The 26,950-nt window shown below is 36.4% G+C and overlaps 1 protein-coding gene and 1 long non-coding RNA gene across 4 annotated transcripts in view; one reads left to right on the forward strand and one right to left on the reverse strand.

Annotated features, from left to right (window-relative positions):
* fabp7b (fatty acid binding protein 7, brain, b) overlaps positions 1-26,950 on the reverse strand; it is a 425,484-nt gene that overhangs the window by 201,218 nt on the left and 197,316 nt on the right. The gene's annotated exons all lie outside the window — the stretch shown is intronic.
* Positions 1-26,950, forward strand: part of LOC129429324 (uncharacterized) — a 170,457-nt gene that overhangs the window by 119,214 nt on the left and 24,293 nt on the right. For 2 of the 3 annotated variants that reach the window (XR_012358722.1, XR_012358723.1), the window contains exons 6-7: positions 15,629-15,713; positions 16,003-16,085. This is a non-coding gene — a long non-coding RNA (uncharacterized lncRNA). Of the gene's footprint in view, positions 1-10,145; positions 10,554-15,628; positions 15,714-16,002; positions 16,086-26,950 lie in introns of those variants that run through there. The other variant, XR_012358724.1, reaches the window with a different exon arrangement.

Here is a 26,950-nt window from a genome sequence, read left to right on the forward strand (position 1 = left end):
CTATAAATCTAATAAATCAATGTATAAATGTGCATTCATCTTTACCATTTTATATTTATTTAGTTGACTAGTGGTATACAATGATTAAAAATTAAACATTAATGGCATTACCTAAAACACTTACTTTGTTATATTAAGATCATTGCTGCGGTTATACTTGACGTCGTCTCTTTACATTTTTCACAGCGTTCAGCTGTAAAATGTTTTGGTCCTGCTCGATTTTCGTTGACTTTGAGTAAAGTAATGTAAAGTTTTCATAAGATCCTCTGAGGTCAATGTGTTAGCATGAGAAGCTTGATGCTGTCGGGAGAACAAGCACCAGAGTGCCTCTCGCGGAAATTATTACATGTTGATGGCTTACATTTCTTTCCCGTCACAGAAAACCAGCACAGGTTTATCAATGCCCTTAAAGTATTATTTTGTTTTGTTTGTTGATCACGAAGTACAAAGTAGATGAGGAAAACTAGGACTCCGTGTACTCAGCGCGCCGCCATTGTTTGTTTACATTGCGTGACTGGTGGGCTGTAATTTCAGAAATGAATTTATTGCGTTCTGTAAAAAAGGAGGAGTGGCGTTTATCGCATTTTGGGAAAAAAGGTAGAAAAGATGACAGAATAACACGGCGGATATTGGATTTTGCGTAACATTAAGAATTTACTACTGACCTGATATAATACTGATTTTGGCAGTAACTCATTTTTTTCAAAAATGGCGTTTATCGCGTTTTGGAACCAAACTCTTCATATATATATATATATATATATGACGAGTTTGGATGCAAAACCATCCAAGTGTGTCTGCCATGTTTTCTTGTAAATAAGCATTTTTTTTGTCAGACTCTGCCAACAAACTGTATTTCTGAAGGGCATGAGGCCGGGATTAAGCGCATTTGAAGGGAAAGTATTTAATGAACGTATAATACATGCCGAGAGCATTCTGTTAATATCATTATATCATCTTTGATGGGGTCCCTTTTATATTTTTCCATGTAGATTTTAACAAAGATCATAGATCCTACAATAAGCAAACAATAAACAATGTGTTTATTTTAAACAATTTTAGTATAGAAAGAAATGGGAGAAATTCGAGTTTTTATTTATTTCCATTTCTCTGCTGTATGACGTCAAGCACGAGCATTACTGTAGACCCAAAGATGGCTGTGGTTACTGAGACCTTTCATAATTCAAGCACAAGTCATAAACCGGTGGTCAAAACAAACATGAACAGTTGTGGGCGACTGACCTTGCCAAGATACTTTTAGGGAAGCAGTACGTGTCCTTTCAACAAAAGCCCAAAATGACTGACTTAGAAGCTGGGTGGCATTATGGACGGCGACCTTTTATTAAAAGTCCTTGTTGTTTGTTTATGTTTGTATACCAAGTTGTAGCTTTAATTATCCTTTCGTAATTGCAGGAAACACAGACACAACAAAAGCATCATTCCGGTGCAAAATACTTTTAAGTTAATGTTGGGATACCCACCTTTGTTTAAGCTCTTGTTTGTGCCTGACTATCATCACTATCATTACTGTGTTAATGTGGGTGTGGTTGCCAGGAAGAGACTCAGCCCAATCTACCCAAAACAAAGACAAAATAAGTTATTTTGTTTGTGTTGTGACACAGATTTTTTACTTCTGCAATGAATTATTCAACAGGAATAAAGATTCTAGCCTAAACCAGCAAATAGAAATTGTGCATTGCACAGTTGCCCATATTGTAAGATAAAATTATGGTAAACCAGTATGGATGCTAAAAAAAACTGTGCTGCAGATAACTGCTCGTCCTTTGAACAGAGCCCATGGGATGAAAGAGAAAAAATGTCTGGTTAGATCGCAGAGCCAAACCCTCAGAGATGCACACAAGCAGATGTGCACCAAACAGAAGCTGAATACTGAAGTCTGTGTTTAAAGTCGTAACAGTGAGATGATAAATGATAAATTATGCTTTTGTTCACCTGAATTTATGTGACTGGAATGTTACAGGCAAGAAGCATCCGTGCTTGCAAAAGACAAGCATTAAAGTCATAGATAAATTTATTTTTTAGTTCAGTAGTTAAAGTGACAGTACACCTTGTTCAAGGAACTCAGCTAATATCTTTATCCACATACACAATAACATCTCCATCATTTCCCAAATCCCCTTTATACACTTTTTATTTAATAGTTTTTCACTAGCTCTCTACTGTCTCTGTAATTAAAAATTTTACAAAAGTACTGTGGTGGTACTGGTACCTTACAACATTAAGGGCTCTATCTTACACCTGACGCAATGCGACGCAATGCAGCGCAATGCGCGACGCAAGTGTCTTTTGCTAGTTTCCACCCTGCGCAATTATAATTTTCACGTTTAGCGCTGCGTTGTTTAAATAGCAAATGCATTTGCGCCCCCTTTTGCGGCCATGGGCGTTCTGGTCTGAAAACGAGGTGTGTTCAGGCGGATTGTTGGCGCGTTGCTATTTTGAGGCAACTAAAATAGACTACGCCATTGACCAACAAAAACCTGGTCTAAAGTCTAAAGTCAATGACGCAATATGTTTTTTGTTATTTAAAGAGCGCATTAGTAATATGCGCCTAAAAGGGGTGAACACGCGGGTTTGCTTAACACATACATGAATGCGCAGCAGCACAAAAACGCTTTTAAATATGAAAGATTAAAGGATTGAATGTAAAAGATTATTATTGAGTCTCTTGGACATAAATGAGGATTAATTATGAGACGTTAGAAGGCACAAAGAGCTGCTTCAACTGTAGCCTGGTAAGTAAATAAAAGCTTTGCTTTAAACAAATGGATCTGTTTTTAAATGTTTTGTTTTTAAATGCTACCTCACGGATTTATGGATGACTCTGTACCTGTGGATATGGTTAGATGAGAAAATTTTTTAAGTAATGCTTAAAAAAACTGACGCTGTCCAAGTGCTGAAACGCGCAGAGAGCCGTTTGTAAATTCTTTATCTCCTGTTTGTACAAATAAATTATTTTTACAGTACAAACCTTTTCTTACATACTTGTAAATTATTTTTTGATGATATTGGATAGCCATACATTTAAAGCAATTAAAAGCCTGCTTTTTTACTTCCATGACTAAAAGAAAACGGGTTTTAAAGGTTTTAATGAAAAAATTTCAATACAAGTGAAAAACAACACAATTATTTAACATTAATCTTAAACTGGGGATCTTCTTCCTCCGCTAAGTTTTTCAGTTTACAAAGTCCGTCATCTAAATAGGGATTATACATAGCGCCAGCCCACAGGCTTTTAAAGGGGATGAGAGCTGAGACTCTCATTGGTTTATTGCACGTTACGCCCAAAATACTCCCATTAATCATTAAAAAAATAGGACCAACCCTTTTCCGACCATGCGCTCGGCGCACAAACCATTTTTCCCATCGTTAAATTAGCAAAATTGCATTCGGACACGCCCATTTCGGCGTTGCGCTGTGCGTTTTAGACAATGCGCTTAGATCGTTAAAGAGTAACTAAACCCTAATCCAACTTTTTTTAGTTACTGGTCTGTAAGAATGATGCTTTATTAGTGCTGTTCATTGATTTTAGTAAGTTTTTTGACATTTGGATATAAAGTGTTTCAATACTACAATATATGGTGTAAAAACGTCTGAGTGCTGCCCTCTTCAGGTTGAACGGTGGCTACTGCAGTTGAATTTTCCTATTGGATGTTGGGTCCAAAAAATGACTCGTGACATAAGCAGGTTCAAGCTTACCACGCCCTTGTTACGATCTCACCACACACTTGGTACGAGCTTAGTTCGTCCCCTCTATCTCCGTTGGGATCTGCCTACTTTTCTTGCATTTTTCAAATATTGCCAGTGGGTGGAGTCAGGCTCTGACCAGGGGTTTAGTTACGCTTTAAAATAGGGCCCTAAAACATGGAAACTCATTTTTGAAATTTGGACACACCAAACCATTTGATGAACCTACACTTTCAGATAAAGGTACAGAAGTTGTCACTGGGGCAGTATCATTTTAAAATGTGCACCTTTTACTTAAAGGCTGCATATAAGTACCATAAAGTCCATATACTCTTAAAAACTGCTTGGTTATTTTCAACCCAGCACTGGGACAAAAAGGGACGAGAACATCCCCATGGGTTGTAATTTAACCTACTGTATGCTGGGTTGTTTCAACCCAAAATCCTTGGTTGTTGGAAACCATTGTTGGGTCAAATATAAAAAAATTAACCCAACGGTAATCTCAAAGGTAAGTGTACCTCAAAGGTACAATCTGTCTAAATAAGGATCTTTTTAAAGGGTACCAGTTTCAGCTTTTGTACCCTTTTACAGTGTATGCTGTGTTGTTTCAGCCATTTGTACACTGCAAAAAATTATTTTCAAGAAAAAAAATCTTAGTATTTTTGTCTTGTTTTCAGTAAAAATATCCAAACATTCTTAAATTAAGATGCTTTTTCTTGATGAGCAAAACGACCCAAGAAAATAAGTCTAGTTTTTAGACCAAAAATATCAAATTGAAGTGATTTTGTGAATAAAAGAAGCCAAAAAACATTTTTCTTAAACACTAAATTCAAGAAAAATTAGCTTACCCCATTGGCAGATTTTTTTTGCTTGTTTTCTGCACAAAATCACTTAAATTTGATATTTTTGGTCTAAAAACTAGAAAGCATAAATTTTTTGATATTATTACTGAAAACAAGACAAAAATACTAAGAATTTTTTTCTTGATTTTTTTTTTTTGCATTGTAGTGAATATAATAAAAGTGATTGCAGGGGTGTGAAGGATTAACTGTAAAGGGGGTCGCACACCGACCGCGCAGCTCAGCGCCGCGCCGCATCGAGTCGCGTCTAGGACAACTCAGAGGTATCGTCAGATAGCGTCTACTTCAAAATGCTAAATATACGTTAGCAGCCAATGTTAATCCTTAATGATTTGGGACAAATATGATGTTATTTAATGTTAAACTATGTGAGTGGCGCTGTGTGGCACGACAGGGATTTGAGCAACTTCCTGAGTCACAGCTGGGCGGCGCAGACAGGCGGCGCCGGTGTGCGTATACTCATAGAAAACAATGTGTTTTAGAACGGCGCGGCGCTGAGCTGTGCGGCCGGTGTGCGATCCTTGTAAAGATAAAATCACAAAAAAACAAACACAAACACTTTTAATGTATTAACTACAGCAGTCAGAACATGTACATGAATTTACTATCAACTTGTTTATCCAGATTGTATTTCATAAGCATAAGCTGTATTTTCAATTTGTCATTGTACAAAACTGGACGTACGCTCTTATCTACACAGAACTCCATTAATTTCTCGACACTCTCGCTCAAAGAGTGTGCACACACCTTAAATGTCTTTAATGCAATCGCATATCTATCCTCTTGTGCAAACTGTGTGTATGTGCACTCGGACTGCGTCCCATGTGTTCGCAAATCCATCAGCGCTGGAGCTCTCCATGGTAAAAAAAACCCCTTAAACTTGGTGTAGGGAGTGCTCATGGGCGTTGTAGTTTCGTAGCGCCACACTGCACACTGTTTATTATTTCACATGGTTTTAAAGAAAACTACAATTAAAAAGTTATATTCAACCCGCCAAAGTGGCTAGTGGGAGTGACTGTCTTACCCGCCACAGGTGAAATCTACCCGCATTTGGAGGGTGTTAATTTAAAGCCCTGGTTATACCAATTTTATTTTATAAGTTACAGCAACTCATCACTAGTCAATAGAGAGAATGACTCCAAGTTGAAAATCCAAGTTGATTTAAATTAAAAATTGAAGTGCAAAAATATTTCTTTTGTCAGAACACCGTGGTACTTTAATATACCATAGCCTTACTTGTCTTACTATTGTACATAAAAAGTTTTTTGTTAATTACGTATACCCTAAAATATTTTATTTGTCATCTGTATGTGATAAAGTGTACGAATGTGCATAATATTAATCTGTAGTAGTAAAGACAGGGATGTGTTAATTCTCAAACAGAATATCTTGTTCTCTCTTGAGGCTCAGTAAGTTTAAGTCATAATGAGCAAATCTTTCCTTTGCCTAATTCTTACACCAACTCTTCACACTAAAAATATCTGTGATACATAGAAGAACCATATCTTTTATACTTTTATAGTCTAAAGAGCATTTTGTGATACAGAAAGATAAAGGTTCTTTATGGAACCAGCTTGCCATCCTTTATTTTCATAGTGTATCAGCCCAACTGCACATCAGGAAGTTCATACTGGAATCTCAAGTCACATCCTGGCAGTCCAGATATCCAGTTATCTACCGGGCACCTCTTCCCTTACTGGTTTGTCTGTGCCTTTATGATAGTGGAGGATAACATCCCTCTCTATGTTTATTTAAATTAAAGTCATAACTCTGTATCAACATGATACGATATTGGATGTTACATCACTCCAGGGAGGAATGAATCGGCTACATGTGTCATATATGTTGGAGATGTGCCCTGATGTATCACAAATCATTAATCAAATAATAATAATAATAATAATAATAATAATGTATAAGTAAACTTGCAATTAGCTACATGGGTGTCAAGATCGACTTGACGATTTTGCACCACACCGGGAGAAAAATCCTGACCGAGCAATTTCAAATGTTGATAGCAGTTCTCTGAAATGGCTTTTGGCACACAGGGGTGTGTTGTTTTGCTCCGAGTTGTAAAAACAGTGTGTCAGTGGTGGGGGCTGGCAGCTGACCTTACACTTTTGGGAACACGGCGGACCTCTTACTGTCATAATCACATTAGATCCTAATGGGACTATTACTGACGACACCAACCGCAAAACAACCAACACAAGGTTCTTATTTGTATCGCAGTGAGGATCTCATGTTATTGTGTAGAAAACAAATTGAAAAATGATTCAATTTTGATTTTAACAGGGCGAAAGAACACGTATCTCATTTCAAGTGTTATCATGACCTTCCATTATGATTTGTATGTCACCAGGAGGGATTCAAATGAATGATTCCTAACTAAATAATCAGTTTTGTTTTATATGACTGTTCATTCTGTACTGTGAAATATTATTAAGATGAAGGATATTTTTCTTGTAGCTTAATGCATGACAGTAGCATAAAAAGGAAAGGATTCTTATGTAACGGTAATTTTTCAGTCCTTGTTTCTTATTGGTCAATAGCTGTGTTTAATTCACCATAAAACAGCTGGATGCTGCACTTAACATTTCTGTGTATCACTGCGCAGCACCATTAGCAACATAAACATATTTTACCCTAACATGTTTTACATATTGGACCACAAAACCAGTCACAAAAAGCATGGATATAATTGTAGCAATAGCCAATTATACATTGCATGGGTAATTATCGTTTTTTTATGCCAAAAATCATTAGGATATTAAGTAAAGATGATGTTCCATGAAAAAATTTTGTACATTTCCTACTGTAAATATTTAAAAAATGTATTTATCATTAGTAATATGTGTTGCGAAGGACAACATTAAAGGCGATTTTCTCAATATTTTGATTTTTTTGCACTCTTACTGTCAGGACTCTGCCTTAAAGTCTTGTTATATTTGTGTTTTGTCATGGTGGCAGAGTTCTGGCAGTCCCTGGCCTTGTGTGGAGGTTCATGCCTTGTTTTTGTGTTTGGCATGTGCCTCCGGTGTCTTGTCCTGTGACCCCGCCCCCTCGTTCTCCTGCTTATTAGTAATTAGTTCCCGCTCGTTATCTTGTTTGCTTTCTTCTATTTAATGTCAGTGTATCTTTAGTTCTGTGCAGGTTCATTGTGTTCTGTTGCCGTGTTTCGTGTTCATATCTAGTCAAGATATCAAGTCTTAGTGTTATTTGTCAAGTTCGTGTTTCATGTTGTGTACCCCCTCGTGGGTGTTTGTTTTTGTGTGTTTAAAATAAAGTGTTTTCTGTTTTTCCCCGACATCGTTGCGTTTGGGTTCATCTGTTCCTGCTAACCCTCACACTTACATACCAGATTTTCATATAGTTGTATCTCGGCCGAATGTCCTATCTTAACAAACCATACATCAACGGAAAGCTTATTTATTCAGCAATAGCCAACTATACATTGTATTGGTCAAAATTATCGTTTTTTATGCCAAAAATCATTAGGATATTAAGTAAAGATCCTGTTCCATTAAGATATTTTGTACATTTCCAACCATAAATATTTTAAAAATGTATTTATAATTAGTAGTATGTCTTGCTAAGAATAACATTAAAGGCGATTTTCTCAATATTTAGATTTTTTTTGCACCCTTAGATTTCAAATATTCATATAATTGTATCTCGGCCAAATGTTGTCCTATCTTAACAAATACATACATCAACCGAAAGCTTATTTATTCAGCATGATGTAAACATGTTCACAGGCGGTCAGGGACTATTTATTTTTTTTCAGCTGATGAAACACTTTTAGTAGTTTTTACTTCATGAAAGTTGCGTTGATATATTTTGGCTTTTGTAACTGTTTTATAAGCAATAAGGTACTCGAGGCTAGTGCTTTTTTAATGCATATTCAATCTATGCATGTTTTTTATCACTATAATGGTGCATTCACACACCAGCCGCGGTAGAGGTGGCAAAAACACGTTATTCGCGCGTAGTTGGACGCTTGAACATTTTGAGTTTACTCACTTCATTCGCGCGTGAAAGCTGTGCGTGAAATTCTAGTCATTTGAGACAATTACGCATAAATTTGAATCATGGGAGTGGCTTCTGCGACTCCGATGGACTTCGCTCGCTTCTTGTAATCACGTCACTACTACAGCAATGTCCTGATTGGTCAACGCGGTACGGAGATCCGCCAAAGGTCAGTTTGACATCGCTTTTATCCAATAGTACTATTTGGACTGGGTTTGTTTTACATAGGGAGGTGTGGTAAAGCAATTCTATCAGAGCTTCTCAGTGATTTTACTCCCGTTCGAGTGCTCCATGTCAGTAATCATTACGGATAGTAATGTCAGTAAAGATTACAGCGAAAGACTTCTGTAAAATGGTATGGAGAAATTACCTCAGCCTGGGTAATACTAATACAGTGCGAATAGACCAGCTGTAAATATACACACAAGTTTCGTAATTTCCTGTTATTTTGTGCAGTTTTTTCAAATATAGAAGCGCTTGAAGCATTCAGTTGCATTCTACGCGGGAAACAAGTCAGTCGCAAGTCAGTTCCTGCATACCACGACAAAGACTTAAAAAAAGCCAAAATCACTTCACAAATCTGAAACGGACGTTCTTCCCAAACCGAAATTAAACACAGTGTTTCCTCCCTGGTCGGATTGCGAGTTTTTCGGTGTCATGTTGCGTGTTTGCACATGTGATATCAGAAAGCAAGGTAATCAAACCCATGTTCGAAGAAATTAAAAGACATTTTGCTTTTAAATGTCATCTAATATAGCCCAGCTATGTAGACTAAACCAAGGCAAAATTTGGGCTGTCAGTGAAAATTTAATAGTCGTCTAATCCAGTGGTTCTCAAACGTTTTTGGCGTGTGGCCCCCCTTTTGTACGGTGCATCCCTTCTTGCACCCCCCCAAAAAATGTTTGACATCAAATTTACATTTTTTATTAAACAAAACACATTAAATGATACAACATAATGCTATCGAGTAGTAGCCATATTTTTTTTTAGGTTAAATTAAATGATAAATTAATGTATTATTTAAAATGTCATAAAACTTGGGCCCTTGCATCATCTGGCGGCCCCCATTTTAAGAACCAATGGTGTAACCATAGCCCAAAAATAAATAAAATAAAATAAATAAATAAAACCAAACATCTTGTAATCACTGTTGACTTACATGAGGCAATCATACATCTCTAAAGTTATTTAGGCAAAAATGACATGTTACCAAATTTAAGTTTATTTTGTCTAGAAGTGGGTTACTTATAATCAGACTGTATTGGGTCTATAGTTAACCTAGACAGTAAAATGACGGTTATTGCTTGCTGGGTGTTGATGCCTGAACTGATGCTGTACAGTCCCAGTAAAGACCATGGTACAAAATATTACATTTATAGGCATTTAACAGACACTTATATCCAAAGCAACTTACAAAAGTGAGCAAAACAAAAAAAGAAAGATGTGGAATTAGCAATTAGTGCTTTTTTTGTACATATTTATGCTGTTACATTTGAGTTTTTTAGTATTGTGACTTTTCACATACTTTCTATTTTTCTCTGCGGTTTGCAGGTAAAGCCATTAAGCTACAAACACTCAAACAGTGTCTATTTTCTGCATGGAGGCCGTGTTGACGTGTGTAACACCAGCGTGTGAAGGCCTGTGGCATGAGCACAGCCGTTCCGGCCAATCGCTTTTCGTCTCGGGGAAGGTAATGATGTGTCCGATTGGTGATTCACGACTATGCGTGTGTGCAGTCCGGCATGTTTAATGAACGCTGTCCCAAGTGCATTCTTCTGCACAAGTAGTTCAACTTCCTGTGGCTGTTCCTCTGCGGGGAGAAACATGTTGCTGAAAGGCCATGAGAGATGTCGAGGTCAAAGGCAGACCCTTTGGGATTTGGAGGAAAAGTTGTTTAGACTTTGACTTGCATCAAGGCCAAAGAATGAAAACTCTTGAAATTGTTCGTCGCCAGTTAAAGTATTTGTTCTTCTTTTGGTGTTTTTAACAAGCCTTCAGAGGCGCAATTAAAATAGTTGTTTAGCCACTTGCAATGTAATTTAAGATACCAGCGTTCTTGTAGTGGTGTTTTTGCTATGCAAAAGTTTGTGTTAAAACTAATTGTTCGTCTTGAATGCATTTCTCACGAAATCTGTCCAGAATGTGTCGGGGTCATCAAGAAATAATGCTGATGAATCTAAATCCAATCCTTTCGAATTTAGCGTGAAATGTGATCTACACAAGTTTCATTATATACTCAATGTCATGATAAAGTGACTTACAGTGCATTTAAGCTATACATTTTCTTAGTATGTGTATATCTTGTAAATCAAACCCATGACCTTTGATTTACGAAAATCTGGTGGTATACGCACATTGCGTGCGTACTATTCTGATGACTGTAATGCGGACCCTAGCGTACAAAAACGTGACTATACTTCAAGACTAAGACCTCACTTGGGGTGGACTATGGGAAACGTTGTCCGAGGCCCTGTGATGAAGGAATCTAATAAATAAATGTCCTCACACCGCTGAGATTGGGACCCACCCATATGATTTGTCCCAAGTCCTGTAAATTCAAATGACAGCCTTAGTGAAAGATCATTTCAGTGCAGTGCAATATCATTTTACAACCTTTTTTATCACATGCAAATAGAAACCACACTGTACAGAGACCAAAAGAGAAAAGATGATGTACATTGCAGACAAAAAAGGCACAATGATGTTACATCCCAAAACAGACATTGCGGGTAAGATCAAAAAAATATATTTTGGCCTCGGACAATCTTGTCAAACAGTAATCGTGTGCACATCGTCTCTTGAAGAATGTTGACGTAACATTACGATGATGCTTTCAGGCCTTTCCAGCCTATTACAGGGATAGATCTGATTCCAGGTCAGGTGTTGAGGACGCCAGCTGGGGAATTTAACATGCTGGGGTTAAGGAGATCTTGGCAGGATGACACGGCTCAATCTGTGACAGGTCACTGCTATTGCATTAGATACAATCAGCTATCTGTTGTGTGAATCTTACACTAGCTTACGCGTTTATAGCACAAGAGATTTAATGAAGTTATTAGTTGAGAGAAGTTTCTCCCGAAATTGCTTTTATAGAAATGAAATTATTGATGAAATACCACAAGACTGTGGAGTTCAAGATAAATATAATGAGAAGAGAGAGTTAATTTTTAATCTTTATGTGCGAGTTTGCTTTTTCATTTGCTCTCTATTTATTGCTTTCTAGAAGAACCAATAAAGATATTTAAGAGCTCTGATTTGTATAATTTTTATGCTTATTTACATTTATGCATTTGGCAGATGCTTTCACTGTCACAAATATGTACCCCAGCCGTCACTGGGGCTTATACCCTTTCAAGAAGTACAGCTTTGCACCTAAAGAGTTCATATAAGTACTTCAGAGGTACATATTGGTACTAAAGAGAGCTTATTAATACCTCAAAGGTACATGTTGGTACCAAATGTATACATTTCTGTACCTAATGGTAAATATTAGGACTTATTTTAAATGGAACTGCCTTAGTGACATCTGGGGTACATATTTTGACCATACAGTGCATTGCAAGCTATACAGTACACTATATCATTATGTGTGTTTACTTGCCCCATGACCTTTTCACTGCTAACACAATGCTCTACCAGTTGATATGCTGGAACACTGTGACCCTGGACCACAAAAAAGAATAAATAAGCTTTCCATTGATGTATGGTTTGTTGAGATAGGACAATATTTGGCAGAGAAAATCAGGAATCTGTGGGTGCAAAAATAATCCAAATATTGATAAAATCAGCTTTAAAGGGATAGTTCACGCAAAAATAAAAATTCTGTCATTATTTTCTCATTCTCATGTTGTGCATGAATTTCTTTTTTCTGATGAACACAAAAGAAGATATTTTGATAAATGAAGGTATGCATATGGAGCCAGAATGATCTCAATCACAAAAACCCATTCACATGCACAAAATAAAAATACATATTCATTAAATACATTTCACAAACGAAAAACACAATTCACAAATGTACAACTGTGTACGAAAAGTTTTGAATGTATAAAATTCACGCCTTTATCGAATGTGCGAATCGTCTTTTTCATGTGTAAACCGCTTTGGATTCGTGTGTGTGTGTTTTTAGACTTTCCTGGCAGCGCGCTTCTCCAACGTGGGTCACTCGTACTCTTTAGCCAATCAGATGCGAGCTCACCATTCAACCAATCATAACCCTCCAAGAGCTCAGCTTTGCACACCTTTTGCGTGATCTGGCTTAATTATAATATAAATGAAGCTTTAAGTCATCAATCAAGGATGGTGAACGAAGAGCGATGTAAGTTATTACTTTATTTCATATTGTTTCTTAAATTAATATTGCTAAAATAACACACATTTCCGTTTTTGTGAATGTATATTTACAGTTCGTGCGTGTGAATTAAGTTTCATGCTTTTGAATTTGGCTATGCATGTGTGCGTCGTGTTTTTTGCGTGAATTATTATTGAGATCATTTTGGCTCCATATGCACACAGCTGATTGTAACCATTGTCTACCATAGTAGGAAAAAAATATTATGGTATTGTGATAAATGATGAACAAGATAGTTTGATAAATGATGGTAAGCACATAGTTGACGGTACCCACTGAATTCTATTGTATTTGTTTTTCCTACTATGAAAGGCAATAGTCACCATCAGCTGTGTGCTTCAATCATTTATCAAAATATCTTCTTTTGTGTTCATCAAAAAAACAACAACATGAAGATGAGAAAATAATGACAACATTTTTATTTTTGGGTTAACTATCCCTTTAAATGAAGTTCTTAGGAACTGCTTCCAAAAAAAATAAGTTTTGATATATTTATGGTAGGAAATGTACAAAATATCTTTATGGAACATGATCTTTACTTAATATCCTAATGATTTTTTGCATAAAAAAATTATCATTTTAAATCATACAATGTTTTGATGGCTATTACTACAAATAGTGCTACCTTATTTGTAGTTTCAGTCTAAAAGAGTACAATTTATGTAGGCCTAAACACCCAGATGCTCTAATTTTATCTTGTAGGGATCTTATAATATGATATCAGCTAAAATATAAACAGTGACCAAATATAAAATGCATTCATTCAAGTTTATTACCATTCCAGATGCATTCTGGGAGAACGCTGTTAATAAGGGCCCGCCATTAGTCTTGGAGGCAGGAGCCAAACTCACAAGACTCTCTCAGCTGTTGCCTGGCAACGGTGTCTCCCGAGAAGCGGAAGAGGATGTCATTCATACGGGGGACTGGTGTCGCACATGAGGGGGGAACCGACTTTAATCCTCTTCCTGTTGATTCCTCTTAGGATTCCCGTTTGTCCTCTTCCCACGTTGACTCAAATACTTGGCCCCATGTAACATCCTGTGTGGAAGATCCGAAACAATAACGGACAAGCACGTCTAAACCTGGGAACTACACTGTGACAAACGTAACATCACACCTTAGTCAAAACAAACACAAGGTCTGTTCTGTTCACACCCGGTTTTATTACGCAATTTAGCATTTGTCACCAAGGTACAATTCGTATAAACAATGGGAATGTGCTGACGTTGTACGATTTGTAAAATGTCCAGTGATGACAAAACAGTAATGGGTTATACTAAAGTAATGGTTTAATCATTGTAGGCGCTGGGGGAGCTACTAAAACGCCATTTTTTGGTTTAGTTTAATTCGTTTGTTCCTGTAGCTTTGTTGGTAGATGCAAAACCCTCTTCTGGCATTTTTTTTTTCAGGCTCTTATGTTTCAGTAATTTCACTTAAATTTCAATGAAAATGTTATTAGTCAGTTTTTGATGAAGGTGGCCTTTAGCAGCTTTTGCATCCGAGCTCTTCGTGTATAGATTGAATGCTTTGGATAACAGCATCTGCCAAATCCATAAATTTAAATTTGGCTACAGTTAGGCTATGTCGACACGAAGCCGGTGCATTCCCTATCCGATAATTTTTTTCCTTGCTCTTAAAAAAATAATCCGTAAACACAAAACCACTGAAACTGACTGAAAGCGGTGTAGTATATATGCCGGACCAGTATGGGGCGCTGTAATTCTGCCACAGATATACACTATACACGGAGAAGAAGACTTTGAGCATGCGCATAACCAACGTATGGTGTTGTCCATTATCGCTTGTTGGTCACCACAATTGCATAGAAGCAATAGATTTTGCTGTAATAAAGCTAGTAGGCTTTAGTAGCTTCTGTAGCACGAACACAATCACGTAGTCCGCCGTTATTGTTGTTGCTGTTACGTGTGACGCTTCCGACACGTGACGTGATGACGTTTTCGCTTCACAAAATATACAGATTGGCTGTACAGACGAAACCGCAACGGGGGTCGGTTTCAGATTTATCCACTTTAGGACCCGGTTTCAAAAAATAGCGGATTCAGTCTCTCAAAACGCCGGATGTGTGGATGAAACGCCAATACGATAACAAATTTATACGTATACAGTGATACGCGTCTCCGTGTGGACAGCCCCTTAAGCTACCCTTATAAAGATCTTTATTGTTCTGGTACAAAAAACATATTCATTAGCAGTAAAGTTGCATGCACAATGCCACGCAAATGCCATCTGTCGCATCGATTATTTGTTGGAAAAAGTTGATTATTACCGGATAAATAAAAATACTGTAAAACGTTCCTGATAAATGCGGTGAAGTATCGCTGCTGCTTTAGTCAGTTTGGTCGTTGAATGCTGTGTGAACAAATAAGAAAACATTTTAACTGTGGTGATGCAGAAAGTGTTAAAAGCCACAGACCTTAACTACCCCACAGTTGTTGTTACATTGCTCAATCCTTTAAAAAACGTGTTAAATAACAGTGCTGGAGCCAGAGTAGTTATGCAGTAGATTTTCTCATGAGCAATTAGCTTGTAATGCCAGATCTGCCAAGATAAACAACCTAACACTTCATTTGTTTACGAGAACTTTCTCGCTCTCTATGTATTTCTTTGTTTTTCGGTCTTGCTTTCACACTTTCTCTGTTTTTTTCTCTTTCTTGCTGTGTAGATGGAGTGGAAATCATATTGCTAATCCCTGTGCCTCTCGTATGAATTCACCTTTGATCTGGGATGCCACACACAATAAAACTCAGGTGGCTACTTTGAGTTAATGCAACATCGTTTACTGATCACCATTATCTCTGCATCATGTCATCACAGCTGTAAAGTCTGAAACATAGCGAGGGTCCTCATACAGTATAGTACGCATGATGTAAATTTCGTCATCAGAATAGTATGCGCACACTGTACGTCCACCGCCAGATTTTTGTAACCACGCTACTTTGTACGCTTAGGGGGCACATTCACTCACTGAATTCGTAAAAAAGTAATTTATACATTTCTTTCAGCATGACTGTACTCTACTGTACTGATGTATTTCAGCATACTTCTATTCATTTGAGAATGGACACCAGATGGGTGGGAAGATTCAGCTCAAGTGGTCAACATCAGTACCATTGTTAAAGGTCAGTGGTCCAGCGTGCATTGTGGTTGTTTAAGGTTCTTGACCTCTCAACCATAACAGACAAACCTCAACCACACCAGCTGTTCACCTCAAACGTCCCCTCAATCATTCCCATGTCTGGACAAGCTACATACACAAGCACAGCCAGCAATATGGATCTTTTATTCAAGCTTACAAACAAAGCTGAATAAAAATGGAGAAAAAGTGCCAAACAGGATTTTACAAAAGAGCTTTGACAGTATTGCAGAATAACGTTCACACGTTTCCTCCCTCAGTTCTTTGTACCCTTGTCCTGTAAACATGGCAAAAATAAGACTTTGATTTTCAGTTCAAAGTGAGAACCGTACTCAAAGTTCCTCAGCGCCGGATCTAACCCACAGCTTTGCCATTTACAACTCATGAACTTGAAGCAACAAGCAAACAAACAAACCATTATATGGTTAAAATACTGAAACTATTCACACAATTCATTTTATCCATCACACACTACTGTGTCTGGCATCTCAATGGGATCATGTGTTATATAAAGTATATAAATCCAAGTTAAGCTGTTGGTTGTATTTCCCAACAAAAAATGACCAAAAAGGCATGCTTTTCCAAGCATTTAAAACGCATTCATTGTGATTGGCCCCTAAGTCACTTTGGATAAAAAGTGTCTGCCATATGAATGAATGTAAATGTAGATTAATTACAATACATACTTTTAACAACTTTCTTTGTTTTAAGTCAGCCATTAGTTGGTCATATACAGGTCACCCGGAATTCCAAAAATCAGCTTAACCAGCAGTATACCTGTTCAGACGGGATAATTACCAACTTTGTCCAGTTTAGAAACCAGCTATTGCCTTTTTAGCGTAAGACGTATTTTCCAGCAGGGTTTGCTGGATCAAAGCGCTTGACTTTCTCCTGAGAAACTTTCCCCGTCTGCTGTATCCCTCTCAAATTGACTTTACTACATCTCCTTTTATTTGTGGTGAAGTTCACACCTTTTTTCCCACAAAGGAGCTTTTAATGAGTTGTGAACATCTCTTCATGTTGTGAAGAGCTCTTGAAAGGGCAGAAGATTTAGTGTCAGTTTATTTCTGAAGATTAAAGCACCTCCTTCTGTACTCCAACCCCCCTCCAAAACGCTTTCAGGCTCAAATCCGGCGAAGTGTTTCTTAAGAGGAGACAGCAGAGGCTTGTGTGCAAAAATAAACTTGCATGACTGAGCCTTTTATTATTTCTTATGAATTAGATCTAGTAAACGTTATTTGAATAGACAAACACAGATCGTGACACATCATGAGATTATTACGGCACTTCCTGACCTATTGACTTATATTTCTTTTTGTCTTTTGTTAAGTTATCACATCTACAGTAATTCAGGAATTTTTGAGGAAACTGAATTCATGTGGGTTTAAAACACAATATCTGTTTGGTCAATTATGTATAATGACCAGGCCCAAACGAAATCCGCACCCACAGATTTCTACGGAAAACTCAGCGGAATTCTGTGTTTTTAATGCCCGTTTGTGACCCGTAACTGTCGTAAGCCTATCCCGCACGCTTGTGAGCCGTCATTGACAAGGAGTATATAAACCCTGCGCGTGTTGTTTGCTTTGACCGTTTTTAATGATAGAGAGCACAAACCATTTGATATTTGAGATAAAATAAAGATCTTACTTGACTCTGTCGTCTATGTGACGCGACAGTCAGCACTCAGCAGACAACTATTTCAAATCAGTTTACAAGACGAATGCTCTTAATATGAAGTTTACATTGCGTTGTAAAAATTATGAAATTATCTTCATACGTGCTAAATTCATAATGAGAACGTATTAACACAAGCTTTTTTACTCTGCTATGGGCCTAACATATAACACTATAAACAGTAATATATGTAATTTTATATACAAAATATAATTCTATCTCTACATGCACATTATCTGGTTCATGTTGGTCAAGTTTAATTTAGAGGACTCATTGGTTTGGTATATTAATTTTCATTGCAAGCCTTTAAAAAGTGATTCTTTTAGATGTAATTTTGTAATATTTAAAGCTTAAATTCTCGAATATCTTTTTTAAAAACATTTAAAAACATTACGCAGATTTTCCCAAAAATAATTCCATAGAAAAAGAAGTCTGCAGATTCCCTATGGCCATGATGATGACCTATCATTTCCCATCATGTGTCAAGGGCGTTTTCACATTAGCACTTTTGGTGCGCACCCGGAGTTCGGTACATTTGGAGGATGTGAACGCTGTCTTCTGAACTCGGGTGCGCACCCGCGAAACGTACTCGAGTCCGCTTTAAAAGGGTGGTCTGGGGTCCGGTTCATGTGAACTCCAGATCGGTTCGCTGCTAATGTGAGCGTAATCGTACCAAATCGCGGAAATGAACCGCTGTTAATTACGTATTATGTGGAATGTCCCCACTAAGATAAAAGACGTGTGTGTGTGTGTGTGCGTGCACTTACCTTGACAACAAAATGCATAGAATGCTTGCTTGACTTTTGTTCTTATTTTTTTAAACCTTTGGTTTTGTTTTCAAAGAAATAATACAAAAAACGCACTTGCGTCTGTCTGCCACAAATATACTTAAGTCGTTTCGACGACAACGGGCTGTCCGCCGCCGTCAGCTTTTGCGGAGGCATTCAGAAATCATCTCTCTGCTTGCCAAGTAACATAAATACGCGCCGGCTGCAGCTTGATGATGCAAGCGTACCGCGGTTCGGATGCAAAAATAATATGTGAACACAGTCCATGGGGGGCATGGGGAGGGGGGAGCAATCGAACTCGGGTTCGGACCAGGCAATCGCACCAAATGTGAAACCACCCTTAGTGTCACTTCACAATCTTTGTCTTTTAACATTATTTGTAATATAAATGATTTACTTTTTACTTTTTTACTTTTTTTCATTTGTTATTTTCTATTCAGATATTGACATAAAAACTATGCATTATGCTTAACATGTAAAGAGCTCAGATGCAAAAATTGCGGCTGACATGTTTCCTTGTAAATGAGTATTTTTTTATCAGGCTCTTAAGTTTAGGTTCATTAATTTCACTTTATTGGCAATTAGTCAGTAATTGAAATGCCTTATTCTCACAAATGTCACTTTAGCAATTTAGGGCCAGATTAACTAAACGGGGCGAATTAGCGAGAGAGCGCAATTCTAAAAAAGCGCCGATGGGAGTGTTAATATCTGCGGGTCGCAAATAAGCAGAGCTGATGAGGTGCGTGTGATCTACTAACGTCAGATGCACTTGAGTTCAGCACCACAGACATCTCCGCTGAAAATTCAGGGTGAAATCCTATCTACAGAAGCTATAGTACACTGAAAAGAACCTGACGACAAAAAATCAAGGTTTACAAGACGTTTTGAAACGCCTGTAAATTGTCCTAGTGACTCCTCTTTTATTTCCCTAAGCAAATAAAAAATAACATGGCTTGGCAAACAATATTTTTTAACAATATGTTCCTCTGGCATTCCGAATGATACGTGTTAAAACAATTCTCTGCCTTGTACCACAAGCTCTGTGATGTCTTTCTTATCAGCAAAAATCACACGCGTAAACCTGAGTAAATTGCATAAATCATTTAAATAATCTTCTCTCTTAAATTTTGCATCTGATAGGGAAAATCCTATAAATGCATATGCAATAAGGTCAGTCGCCAAAAAATAACTAGACCACACCTTTTCAGTGGAATTATCCACTGCGCGTCTTAAGTAAATCCAGACAGTCGTTATTTAGAACCAAAATGATGGTTTGCGCTGGCGCAAGCTGTTAGCAAATCTGGTACATAATTGGTATTTAACAAATTTTACTGTATTTTACTACAAAAAGTACATGAAAAAATGTCAACTCTCTTTACGGTCCTTTCTGACTAACGGTACACTGTAAAAAAATTCCATAGAAATTTGCAGCCGGTAACTTACCGTAGATTCAAATTCCTGTTACTACTGGCAACATTTTGTTCAAATTAAATGAACCCTAAACATTCACAACTCTTTGTCTTTACAGAATAAAACTAGAAAAACAGCATCAAGCAAAACATTCTGGGAAACAAAATCTGAAGCAAAAAACAGAAAAAGTTTGATGATGATTTCTGATTCCCAGAATGCTTTGCATGAGGCTGTTATTGTATACTTATATTCTGTAAAGATAAAGACTTGTTAATATTTAACATTTATTCAACTTTGAACAAACTCTTGCCAGTAAATAACATAAATTTAAATCTACGGTAATTTACTGGCAACCCAGCTGCAATAACATCGTAATTTCTACGGATTTTTTTTACAGTGTACATTTACACGGGACAGAAGCGTTAACGCTTGACGGAAGGCTTGTCTGAAGCATGGCCAGCAGCCAATCACAGTGTCTGCTACACATGCTCCGGTCTTCCATAAACGTAATTGGCTGGCTCCGTCTAGGTCATTTGCATAAGGCGATCTGATTGGCTGACTCACACATTGCTGCTTGAAAAGTTGAAAAATGTTCAACTTCAACCCCAGTTCAGTTAAAAAGTGAATGGGAAGCGTCAATGCTTACGTCCCGTGTGAATGTACCATAAAGGTAAAAGGGTCAAAGGTTCGTCCAATATCCTTCTTTAACCAAATCAGTATTTCTGAATGTCCGTAGGCCAGGATTATGCAGATTTGAACTGAAAGTATTTGATGAGTGTATTATACATGCCGAGAGCATTCGGTCAACATTATTATAGCTTATAGCGAAACTAACATGTTGTAAGAAATTGCTGTGTTGACTTCTCAAAGGGAACATGACATGCTCTCTCTCTCTCTCTCTCTCACATAGACACAAACACACATACGCACGCACACACATGCACACAGTTGCTAGAACGAGGACTACAGCCAATCCAAGTTTTTTTTTGTCTGTTTAAACCACAGCCTCCTGTTTTTAGTGACCAATTACATTGAGGCTGCATCAGGACACTGCACAGTCATGCATGTGAGGACTGTGAACAAACAGCACTCTATGCACAATTATAAGGACGCCTCTATTAGAGAATGCATCTAAAGCATATGAGATAAAAGCCACTGGTTGTTTAAAATCCCACTCATGTCATCCTCCGAAACCCTTGAGACTGTTTGAAGTCATAAAAGGGAATCTCTCAAATAGGGGGGAAAGGCATACCAAAAGTCACTATGGTGAACAATAAGTTTAACAGGCTTTAATAAATCTCTTGAAATTGATAAAAAATAGTCGTTTATAGTAAAATCTTAACATTTCTTTAAAAAGCAGTAAAGATTGTTGAAAGTTTTTATAAGAGGAACACATATGGCCTATTCAATATACAGTAAGCCATTTTGTTGTCATGTGGTTAACACTAGATTTTTTTTAGGTATCTTTCTTTTGTCATTCATCTACATACAAAGTATAACTACTGTAAAGTAAACTGCAGGTAACAAAGCACGATTTTGATTTAACAGATGAAGGATATATTTGTTGCTAAGTCATGGGAACGGTGGCTTTAACTGTTTCTGGTCTGTCATCCTAACCCGAGTCAGGGTTGTTAGCAAAGCTGTCTTTTTTTATTGTGCAGAAATTTTGCCACATTGTTCGTTTCAGTGCTCTGGAAATTGTTTCCGTTTAAATGAATAAGCAGCTAGCGGTTCTCGTTCGCTATTGATTGTCGCGTAAGCCAAAGGCGGTTAAAAAGAAATCCCTGGTGAACTAAATGAGGTGCAATTTGTTTGTTTCTCTTGAAGCTTGTAAAGTGGAACCATGTGAAGCAGACTTATATCTCTGAGGACTTTGCAAATAATTGGAAGCCTCAATTCCTGGTTACCACGTTTCAAACATAATTACAAGTTGCAGGCATAGTTTGTTTTGTCTGATGTGGTTATTTTCATTTGCTTGCTGCTGTTTTTGTGCCTCAAACCAGCATCAATAACTGTAGTTCTTCATGCTTTTTCGTATGTACCCGACACAATGCCATAAAATTAAAACTAGACCAAATAAAGGCGATCTGTAATGCCAACTCGCAGCACACTCTGGAAATGCCTCGGTGCACGTTTCACTTTCAAAGTCGAATCCTCAATAAGTCTATTTTACTTTTCCCTAAATGGTTTCTTTATTTCTACAGTTGATTAGAAATAGTCGGATCAGGTGGTCAGGACTAACGGCAGTTGGACTACGATGATATTGAAGACCTAAGGCGATCATTCTCCTCCTAAGCTGTCCAACAGCATGATCCAACCCACACAGACATCAAGACTCCAGTATTGCTCCAGACGTTATTATCTGTACAGCCACGTTTGTCTAAAATGTTATAATCAAATGGTGAAGAGAAAAGAATAGGACAGAATAGAATAGTGGTAAATAAATAAAGCTGGAACATCACCCTAGACCAGTGGTTCCCAAACTTTTTCAGCGTGCGGCCCCCCTTGTGTATGGTGCATTCCTTCGCGGCCCCCCCAAAGAAGATTTGTGACAAAAAAACTGTTCTAAACTCAACATTTTACTAAAACACATATTAAATTATACAAAAAAATAGTGCTTTTGGTTAGTAGCCTTATTTTTTATGTTTAATTACATAAAATTAATCCATTGTAATGAATTGAAGCCAAAAATGTCCGACCATGGTCGCCGCCATGTTATGTAAATACGTCAGGCATGCGCAGAAGGAATCGTCCGTGGAGCCAGAGGCGGAGCCGCGGTATCAAACTTCCGCCCAAACACTCGCGCGCCCTATTCAACCACTCCAATCATAATGACACGTCCCGTTTCTATAGCATTAAATTCCTAGCTAAAATAAAACGTATCACAAAAAGAACAATTGAACATATATCCATGTGATATTAACTACCTAAAAGGACCAAAACCATCTTTCGGAAACTTTTATTGGAAGTGTAAATATTTTTTTATATAGAGCAGAGTCCTGTTTGAATGGAGAGGGTGGGGTTTATCACTTGCACTGAAACCAGCCAACCAGGGGGCGATAAATGAGCCAGCGGCTTCACTTTTCAAGACTTATGAGGCACACCCAAGTACAACTGACTGAGAATGGAAACTATGGTAATGCAGGACTGTAAGTGGGCGGGGCTTTATCAATGTGACCTCACATTGGTAAGAGAATCAAAACGGCATGTCAAACGAGACTGCTTTGGTTTAATGGGGATTAAAAAACAAGGAGCGGGTGGATTTTTTTAATCGTAGGGTGGTTGTGTTTACACACTGCCAACACACATTATGTCCAAACGTGGATTTTGCATAATAGGTGTCCTTTAAAGGCAATATTTTTTATTTTTTTGTTACACATACAAATATGACATAAAATGTAAACAATGTAAACTCTAGGTGCGTTTACATGCAACCAAATAATCTGTATTAATGGCTCAATCGTATTGAAAAGCCGTCATGTAAACATCTTAATCAATACGACTGAGGTCGATCGGATGCAAATTTTGATTGTATTGAAAGGGGTGGTGTAGTCCGATCTGTGATCCGATCAGCAGGGGAAAAGTATTTTTTCAATCGGATGCAATAATATCTTGTGCACATGCGCAGAACAATTGTGCTCAAGTTCACATCTTATATTTACCTCATATTTACATATCACATGATTCTCGTCAAAGAAACATGCAATAGCAAGGCAATGGCAACGCATTATTAAGGTTCATGTGTACTTTCATAACATTAGGCTACATGAAGCAAAAAAATCACGTCGTGAAAATAGTTTTAATTCCCTTTAGCTGAAAACTTCTTAAGAACAACTTTCTCCAACTCAGCTTTGTACATTTATCCAGAAATAAAGCGTAAACTCGGCGAGAGATGCTGTGCACTGCACTCTTAGAACGGATGTGTTGAAAACAACACATTCGTGTTGATTCTGGGACAACACACTAAATGCATTGTCCCAGAATCCACCCATCTCTGTGTTATTATTGAAACAACACATTTTGTGTTACTTTTAACACAACTTGTTATTGGGATTTGGACTATGAATAGTCATTGGGATGCTTTTAGGCTAGTTTTGAATGTCTATATGGATGGGTTTAATACATGAAGCTGGCATCCCTGGCAGTGCGCTTGCGCAGACGTTCGGTTTGGATACAGAATGTACATGTAAACCAACATTTTAATCAGATTCCAACATTGTAACCTTCAGTCGTATTAAATTCAGTTGGATTGACAAAATTTTGTGCGTGTAAACATAGCAAATGAGTATTTAAGTATTTAGTATTGCAAACAGTTTTGCTAGATGCATTAATCATAAACATGACATAGCATAATAATTATCAAACTCAAGAAACTACCTAGCTTTATGGTTTAACATTACATTAAACTGTCATTAAAATGTCATGAAGTGTTAATACTCTGTCAAATAGTTTTATAACAGCCTCATAAATATTTTTCTTGACCTCAACTGCAGTGGTACAAATTGAACTTGTCATTAAAATGTCCATAAGTGTTAATATACTGTCAAATAAATGTAAACACCTTGCACAACAACAATATGCCACAGACACATCAAAATAGTATAACTTTATGCGATAATGCAATAAAATAAAATTTTATCATTTTTTATTATTATTATTATTGGATATTGGATTTTATTTCTTAAACAACTGGAGGAAACTAAAAAAAACATTATGAACTGAAGAATAATTATGATGTTGTTATAAAACTATATGACAGAGTACTAACACTTAATGACATTTTAATGACAAATTATATTTGTAGCACTGTAGTTGAGGTCAAGAAACATATTCATGACGCTGTTATAAAATTATTTGACAGAGTATTAACACTTAAAGACATTTTAATGACAAATTATATTTGTAGCACTGTAGTTGAGGTCAAGAAAAATATTCATGATGCTGTTATAAAACTATATGACAGAGTATTAACACTTAATGACATTTTATTGACAAATTTCATTTGTAGCACTGTAGTTGAGGCCAAGAAAAATATTTATGACGCTGTTATAAAATTATTTGACAGAGTATTAACACTTAAAGACATTTTAATGACAAATTATATTTGTACCACTGTAGTTGAGGTCAAGAAAAATATTCATGACGCTGTTATAAAACTATATGACAGAGTATTAACACTTAATGACATTTTAACGACAAATTATATTTGTACCACTGTAGTCGAGGTCAAGAAAAATATTCATGATGCTGTTATAAAACTATATGACAGAGTATTAACACTTAATGACATTTTAATGACAAATTATTTGTAGCACTGTAATTGAGGCCAAGAAAAATATTTATGACGCTGTTATAAAATTATTTGACAGAGTATTAACACTTAAAGACATTTTAATGACAAATTATAATTGTACCAATGTAGTTGAGGTCAAGAAACATATTCATGACGCTGTTATAAAATTATTTGACAGAGTATTAACACTTAAAGACATTTTAATGACAAATTATATTTGTAGCACTGTAGTCGAGGTCAAGAAAAATATTCATGATGCTGTTATAAAACTATATGACAGAGTATTAACACTTAATGACATTTTAATGATAAATTATATTTGTACCACTGTAGTTGAGGTCAAGAAAAATATTCATGATGTTGTTATAAAACTATATGATGGAGTATTAACACTTAATGACATTTTAATGACAAATTATATTTGTACCACTGTAGTCGAGGTCAAGAAAAATATTCATGATGCTGTTATAAAACTATTTGACAGAGTATTAACACTTAAAGACATTTTAATGACAAATTATATTTGTAGCACTGTAGTTGAGGTCAAGAAAAATATTTATGACGCTGTTATAAAATTATTTGACAGAGTATTAACACTTAAAGACATTTTAATGACAAATTATATTTGTAGCACTGTAGTTGAGGTCAAGAAAAATATTCATGATGCTGTTATAAAACTATATGACAGAGTATTAACACTTAATGACATTTTATTGACAAATTTCATTTGTAGCACTGTAATTGAGGCCAAGAAAAATATTTATGACGCTGTTATAAAATTATTTGACAGAGTATTAACACTTAAAGACATTTTAATGACAAATTATATTTGTACCACTGTAGTTGAGGTCAAGAAACATATTCATGACGCTGTTATAAAATTATTTGACAGAGTATTAACACTTAAAGACATTTTAATGACAAATTATATTTGTACCACTGTAGTTGAGGTCAAGAAAAATATTCATGATGTTGTTATAAAACTATATGATGGAGTATTAACACTTAATGACATTTTAATGACAAATTATATTTGTACCACTGTAGTCGAGGTCAAGAAAAATATTCATGATGCTGTTATAAAACTATATGACAGAGTATTAACACTTAAATACATTTTAATGACAAATTATATTTGTACCACTGTAGTTGAGGTCAAGAAAAATATTCATGATGCTGTTATAAAATTATTTGACAGAGTATTAACACTTAAAGACATTTTAATGACAAATTAAATTTGTACCACTGTAGTTGAGGTCAAGAAAAATATTCATGATGCTGTTATAAAATTATTTGACAGAGTATTAACACTTAAAGACATTTTAATGACAAATTATATTTGTAGCACTGTAGTTGAGGTCAAGAAAAATATTTATGACGCTGTTATAAAATTATTTGACAGAGTATTAACACTTAAAGACATTTTAATGACAAATTATATTTGTAGCACTGTAGTTGAGGTCAAGAAAAATATTCATGATGCTGTTATAAAACTATATGACAGAGTATTAACACTTAATGACATTTTATTGACAAATTTCATTTGTAGCACTGTAATTGAGGCCAAGAAAAATATTTATGACGCTGTTATAAAATTATTTGACAGAGTATTCACACTTAAAGACATTTTAATGACAAATTATATTTGTACCACTGTAGTTGAGGTCAAGAAACATATTCATG

This window comes from Misgurnus anguillicaudatus, chromosome 18 (assembly GCF_027580225.2).
Source record: "Misgurnus anguillicaudatus chromosome 18, ASM2758022v2, whole genome shotgun sequence".
Taxonomy (NCBI): Eukaryota; Metazoa; Chordata; class Actinopteri; order Cypriniformes; family Cobitidae; genus Misgurnus; species Misgurnus anguillicaudatus.